Genomic DNA, 7,385 nt, shown 5'->3' on the forward strand with positions numbered 1-7,385 from the left:
AAAACATCAAATGCTATTATGCCATATCTATAAAAACAAAAGCCCTACCCCCCTGCCCACCACCAGCCCTCACTGCATGTTGGTCTGTACGCCAATCAACCCGACCAAATTACCCAGTAGTTATCTCTCACCACAACGATGTCGAGCTCCACATCCCCTCTCCTTTCTTTCCACCTGTTGATGTTAGTTTGTGGTCGGATTTAGTGCACAAATATGACCAGTAATCATCTGTAAAAACGATTAGCATACATACGCTTCTTCTCTTGAGGCATATACGGAGACAATGGTGGTGCTTTCTTATGCTATTTATGAATTGCTATTATTCTTGTTCTTTTGGTGTCCCTTTCTGTATAGCTTGTTAATCAGTCTCTGTGGTCACACTTCAGGATCAATGCCACTCTGCAGGTTTTTAAGGGTTAGCTAGCTAGCTAGGTATCTTACTCCACAGTAGACAGAAGCCTCTTAGCTCCCCCAACACTGGGGTTTCACATACAAATAACAGCGGGGTCAATTACGACGAGGCAGAGCTAGCTAACAATGCTTCGTTGTAAATGTCCGTCGTTAATGTTGCTTTTATTTGTAACCTTCACAGCACTCAACCCTGAATGCACAACCGTACAGTTAACAGTTAAATCTGTTGAAATTAGGGATGCAAAAAAAGATGCTAACATGACCCATAGGCTATAGATGTTGCTCCAGCGGAAGATGCTAGCAAGCAAATGTCCGCGTGAAATCTGTCCATGGATTAGCTGCTGCACAGTTAGCTTAACATTTGATCAAAGGACGCTTCTGAACTACTATTGTGCAGGTAACGGAACAGAACAGATCTTTTTTTTGTTGTTGTTGCAAAAATTAGGGACTGAAAAATGTGCTAGCTATAGCTCCCGTAAACCTACAGTGAGCATTTTCCTTTGTGTGAGAGAGGACTGCAGCCTTGTCACCAACACACTGAATTTCTATAACTGTATGTACATGGCTCTATGGCCATATCTGCTTCTGTTGGCTGTGACCAGTTTCTGTAAGAGCGGGGTACAGAAAGCAGGAAAAAATCATCCGGAGAGAATTTGGGTGTGACATCACGACTCCAAAGATTGACTTACCGCTAGCTTTTAGCTATTAGCCTGCATGCCGAAGTAACTTTGGGCATTGTTTCACACATGTTTAAATAATAACGTGTAGTCCCTGTAGTATCATATTATTTTTAACGCAAAATGTGTGTGGGCACAAAATGCTCTACAGTTACTTCTGCAAACGATTTGTTTTAAGCAGCACAACTCCTGCAGGCGAGCGTCTGTCTCTAAAGCTCGTTCTCAACAGACACCGTGTTCGAAGACTTTGAGGATTTAAGATCATTGTGCTTTTTTGTTCCTCTGATGTCGGACAGTGAAACTCCTCTCTACGATGATTTTTGTCTTCCTGAAAACAATTTTCAAAAACCAAAACCTGTTCGGTGCCCTGCTCTGGATGATGATATATGAAAATGTTTTGTTTTGTTTTTGTCGTGGCTTTGACCTGCTCAAGCAAGCTACGCTGTGATATTATCGTTGTTTCTGATTTTTTTTTTTTTATTATTATTTTTTTTTATGTGAAGCTTCACCCATAAGTCTCTGCTCTCCTCATTGTACGAGACAGTATTTAAGTTTGTATCAGTGTTTTTCCCTAGTGGGAGGGGTGGGAGAAGTCAGGGGAGGGGCCATGAAGATAGACCACGCCCACATGGTCTCTGCCATAGCAAGTAGAAAAGACAGTTGAATAAAATTATCATTACTATTGTTATTAATATTATTACTACCATAAATGACAAATGAAAATGCAGTAAAACATTTGCAAAAACCCACAAGGAGAGCGAACGCTTCACAAAAAGTGATCAAACTAACATAAAAACATAAGAAGGGAGGTTATGATGATTCTATAATAGCAATGATTTAAAGAAGTACAAAAGGAGTTATGTTATCATAAATAATAGTAGTAATATTGAATATTGAATGCTCGCAATTTTGTCAAACTGAAACTGGATTCTTTGTGTTATGTAATTATTGTAAATAACTTCAAAGAGAGAAAAAATGACTTGCATGTCTATGTATAAATCTACTGAGATATCTATTCCCGTCAAAGTTGACACGTAGTTCGATCTCTGTCCTTTTTTGCAACTTTCGCTTTCCCCTCCAACATCACCCATCCTCCCCTCTGCCCTCCCCGACAACAGTCCTTGAATTCTCTCTTTGTGGGCGAGAGAACAACAGAGAGGAAGAGAATCATAGCTTCCAGCGTCCTCGTCCGTCATGCCCAGTTCAGACGCTGTGTTTGCACCAGCCCGCAGAAATGATACTGTCACACCTGTGGGAGTAAAGTGTACAACAATGTTTTCTCTGAAAAATACGCCCAAAGGGAAACACTGTTGTTCCTCTAATTTGTCACTATTGTCTCTTCATTTCTTTCACGATTTAGACAGAAATGAAAAGATTTTGGTGTGTCAGCGGGTATTTGATGTAAACGCAGCTGCAACCACACCTCTGTCCATCACCCCAGTTCCAGAGGCTCCACCCACTGGCTCCTCTGATGAAAGTGCTTCCCTCCATAATAGGAAAATTAACCCCGCCTCCAGGGCTTTCCAGGTCACGCCCCCTTGATCGTTTCGGAAGCTCTGTGAGCGGGTTTCCGAACTCTCTCTCTCTCTCTCTCTCTCTCTCGCTCTCTCGCTCTCTCTCTCTCTCTCTGTCCCACTCTCTCAAGCAAAGCTTGTTAGCCAAACACCAAATCTGACACCTGGTCTCTTTACCTGCCTGTTCTCCCAAAATATAGCCTGCACCCAACTTGTCTATGCTAACCTGCTAACAGTCTGATTACTAGAAAAAGTTCTAAGATGCAAAATGTTCCAAATGTAACAAACCATTTGCCCATTAGCCGTCGTCTTCGTCTGCAGTTAACGTAAAACAGAGAGGATCTGCTTTCTAACATATCTCCTTCTTGGTCTTCATTCTAACAGCGACCATAGCACCTTCTGATCCACTTAAAAGCTGTTTTAAGTTCGCATGACTTTCGCACCGTTGTTAGTCTTCTTGTTAAAATGCACAAAAAGGGGCGTAGTCCAATTTTAAAATTCCATAATTTGTTCCTGCATCGGCTCAGCCCTCCAGGTGTACCTTCAAGTTTTGACCACAGTCTTCCTGTTACATGGCTTTTTCCATTTATTAGTTCTCAACCAAGGGCTGAGCTTCACAACTCACCGGCGAGGTCAAACTCTAGATTGGATTTCAACAGATTAAAGAGAATAAGTGAATAACAGAAACAATCTTATGACTGAGGGAAATTTGCTAAATTCTGAACGCAGTCCAAGGGCAGCTTTTCACCATCGACAGGTTTTGAGAGACACGGTTGTTCATCTAATTCCTTGCCCAATCTCTAGCCTCACACAGGCCTACCGAAACATAGCGTGCAATATTTAGAGAAACAAGGGCTTTCATCATCGTGCAGGAGTTCACTGACCTTTAAGCTCAGACATCCTGCACGGACTCCATTTTTAAAAATCACTTATTTTATACGCCATAAAAAAAAGGCAACGTTTGGCTCATTGTGTACCATGAAGAAAAAGAAAATGTTTTTTTTTTTTTTTAATGCAGTTGGACAATTAAAGTCAGAAAGAGGCCATCTTGGGGGGAAATGGCAGTAAAGAGATGGAGATTTGAGGTCCGAATTTCTTTTTCCAAAACTTAAGAGAAAAAAAAAATAAACGAAACAAAAAGAGGACAGGGCCATCGCTCTCCAGACGCAACTTTGACCGGAAATGCAACTTGTGTCCCGTTTTTTTTGTGTGTGTGTATGTGTGCGTAGCGTAATGTAAATGCGATCTGTCCCCCCTCCCCCTACCCTCTCTTCCCCCCATCTAAAATAAAATTCCCGCCCCTCCCCCTCCAGACCTGTCTCCCCCCCCCCCCCCCCCCCCCCCCGCCCTCTCTCTCGTACTGCTGTTGGCTGTTCTGTTTAGTTCATGTGACGTGCCAGTATTCCCCCCTTCCCTCTATTTTACCTATTTGCCCCCCCCCCACACCCCACTCCCCCCAAACCCTTCTCTCTCTCTCTCTCTCTTGCTTTCTCTCTCTCTCTCTCTCCTCCCAAACTTCCTCTCTCTCTCTCTCTCTCTCTTCATGGATCTTTAAGATGACAACTCTATGCAGATGCTGTCTTTTATAAGTGTGTCAAAATTTTAATTTAAAATAAAAACTTAAAAAAACAAACCCTGACAGACATATTGAAATGAAACAAAAAATGAATAAAGAAAAGGATTGTTCAGTGTACTGCTGCTGCCTGATGGGATCTTTATTGCTGTGTGTCTATAAAATCACTTTGACTTTCCTCTTTTCTTGAATTTTCTCTTTTTCTTCAATAGTTTTATTAAAGGGTTCAGGGTTTCCTCTTATTATAGTCCCAACTATAATCAGCTTTGAGTCTTGAAAACATTTATTTATAACTGCTGTGTGAAGAAGGGGAGAAAGGATTTGAGTTTAAAATGTCAAAGTGAGAGGAAGAAGATATATCTTTATTATTTAAATGTATCATTATTAATCAAATGTAGAGGAATTACCCGACGTGTGAAAGTCAGCTGGGAGTTAATTGTTTACAGCTTCTTAATTAGTCAGGGACAGAAGAAACAACGAATGGGACATCAAACCATATCAAGGTAAAACAACATACTTCATTATCCTTTAGCCGCTAATATTAGCCATCTTCGCTAACAACATGGCTTGTGAGTGGAACGTGATATTATGGGAACTTAACAGTTTCTTAACTGATGATCTTAGTCAATGTTTACACAACTGTAAAATAATAACCAGTTAGCTAGCTTTATCTTTATCATGACCTCTTTAAGATTCTCAGACTGCAGGATAATCCGGCAGATTTGAGGTCCGATTCTTCCCTCCCGACAATCGCTCCGGACTCGAGGCTGCTCGGAAGCGATTATCTGCCCAGATGATCTTGTAGTGTGAGTTGTATGAAGATCCAATCTTAATCCTGATCTGCTCGACGGTGGAGATTTTCACATGTTGTAGTGTGAGCATGTTTGAGATTATGAAAAGGAACATCTGTTCTCCTAAAGTGTGTGATTCTGCCCAAATTCTAAATCTGGAGGGAAGATTTTTAAAACTCCTGCGGTGTGAACCAGGCTTAAATCACAGTTAAGGATTCTCAGGTTTTTAAAGAACACCGTATAACATTCAGAGAACCGTTTCGAAAAGTTGATTGTATCTCAATTTACTTTTTTTGCTATGGATCATCTCTTTCTTGTTTTTCTTTCGTTGCGTGGCTCGCAGCTTTTTCTTGCAACCCAAAACAACCACTGCTTCTGAAATGATCAGCAAAAGTAAGGACGAAAAAGACAGAGGATCTGTGGGGACGCTGAGCATGTCTAAAGGTAAAACTACGTATTTGATTTTTCCGTTAGTTAAATTATATAAGCTAACATTTAGCATTCAACTGCGTATTAGCTAACATTACAGCTCGATAGTGTAAAACTATACGATGGAAAAGATGTGAATTATTTTCTTTTCTTTTGATAGAAACTTTAGGTAACAGTTTCTTTAAGTTCCTTTAAAGTTTCAGAAATCTTTACTCAAAGTCAGAGAGCTTTAGCTAGCCTTACCTGTTTTTAAGCTAGTTGTATACTTAACCTTTAAACCCCGTCATGTAATATTCATTTAGTTGCTTTTTAAAATCTAATCATGGCCTTAGGAGAATCTCTACATGAATTAAGCATTCAGAGAACCATTTGGGAACCTTGATAGTTTCTCTATTGTAATTTTTTCCACAGTCCTGTCGTGGATCTTCTCCCTCAGTGTTCATTTTCGCATCAGACCGATTCTGCTTGATCCCTGATTGAATGTTTGAGCGCACCTCGGCGTTGGATATTGTCTTGTTTTGGGCAGAGTTTGAACAAACTGCAATAATCCCGATGTTCCAAAAACAACTAATTTTGAGGTATAAAGGCAAAGTTATATTTAGTCTCGTCTTAAGGTATAGACAGCATTCAGAACAGTCTGATTTTAGCACAATTTATTCAACATATTATTCAAACATGGGATCCCAGTGCTGTGAGTAATCAATTTAAATTGGTTTGCTTGGTGTGGCTTTAGTTAGAAGGGCTAACACCGTCAGCAATTCTGCAATTCATTTAGCATACGCCTATGTCCAAAGTAAGTACAACACAAGCAAGGATGCCATGCAATTAAATTAAATTTTATTTTCTAAATCAAAATACTGCCAGACCGCTCTGAGATGTCATTGGTCCACTGTGCTAGTTTACATCCTGGTAGTAGAGCATTAGCAGTAGCAATTTACCAAGCTGCAGCGCTGGCTAGTGGCAGACAGCTGAGTTACAGCTAAGACACATCATTCGATCAATTAATATATTAACATGAATATCAATCATTTTTATAATTGACTAGTAATTTTACTTTTGACTAACAAGATACATAACGTTTGATAGTTTAGAAAATTAATCGTGCACATGTCTTCTGAAAGAGGAAACTTCAAACGAACAAATTGTTCTTTTCACAATTAAACCGTGGAGTGTGATTCAGATAATGTGTAAAGTTATTCAGCAGAGGCAGCAGACTGTGTAGAAACAGAATTTATTTATAAAAACAGAAGCAGAACAAAGTGAGAGAAGCAAACAAACAGCAGAAACATTGTCCCATCAGCTTGTAGGTATTTCGTTACACTTTAGTGAAAGTTGCAGAAAAATCAGAAGGAGAAACCTTTTGGAGTTCTTAGAGGTGTTGAGGGTGAAGAAGGGTGCCATCTTATTTTCTGGTGGAAGTAAGTAAAGGTGCATTATGTATAATTAGAAATAAATTGATTGAATTATTTATCTTTAATATTTTGACAAATAATACTTTGTATAATTTGTTTGCTTATTTTAATGAACTATTCAAATCCAGTTTAAGTCTTCTTTCAATAAGCAAAAATGTAGTCAAATAAATCCAGAGCTCACACTCTTTTTTTTCTGGGATTGATTGAATGTTCAGCTCCATTACAAACTGTAACAGAAAAAAAGAGAATAAAAACACGTGGAGTGTTTAATTTATTTATGGAATTGATGATGGGAGGTTTAGATTATGTGATTATTCACACTGACATCTGCTCGTGAGTCAACGCTCTCATAAACATCATTTTATAACAATAGAAATAAATGTCATCTACAGTTATTTGTATATAAAACTCATACAGAGGTTATAATACAGAGGTACAGTGACAAAACATCGTCTAAGCAAACAGCACCAAGAGCCTACTGCTACACTTTTACAACTCACTCTGTAATGCGCCATTTTGCATCCCCACATGAAAGTATAACAAATTATAGACGTGCACACGGACAAAGATTGACCTAA

This window comes from Labrus mixtus, chromosome 20 (genome assembly GCF_963584025.1).
Source record: "Labrus mixtus chromosome 20, fLabMix1.1, whole genome shotgun sequence".
NCBI classification, from domain to species: domain Eukaryota; kingdom Metazoa; phylum Chordata; class Actinopteri; order Labriformes; family Labridae; genus Labrus; species Labrus mixtus.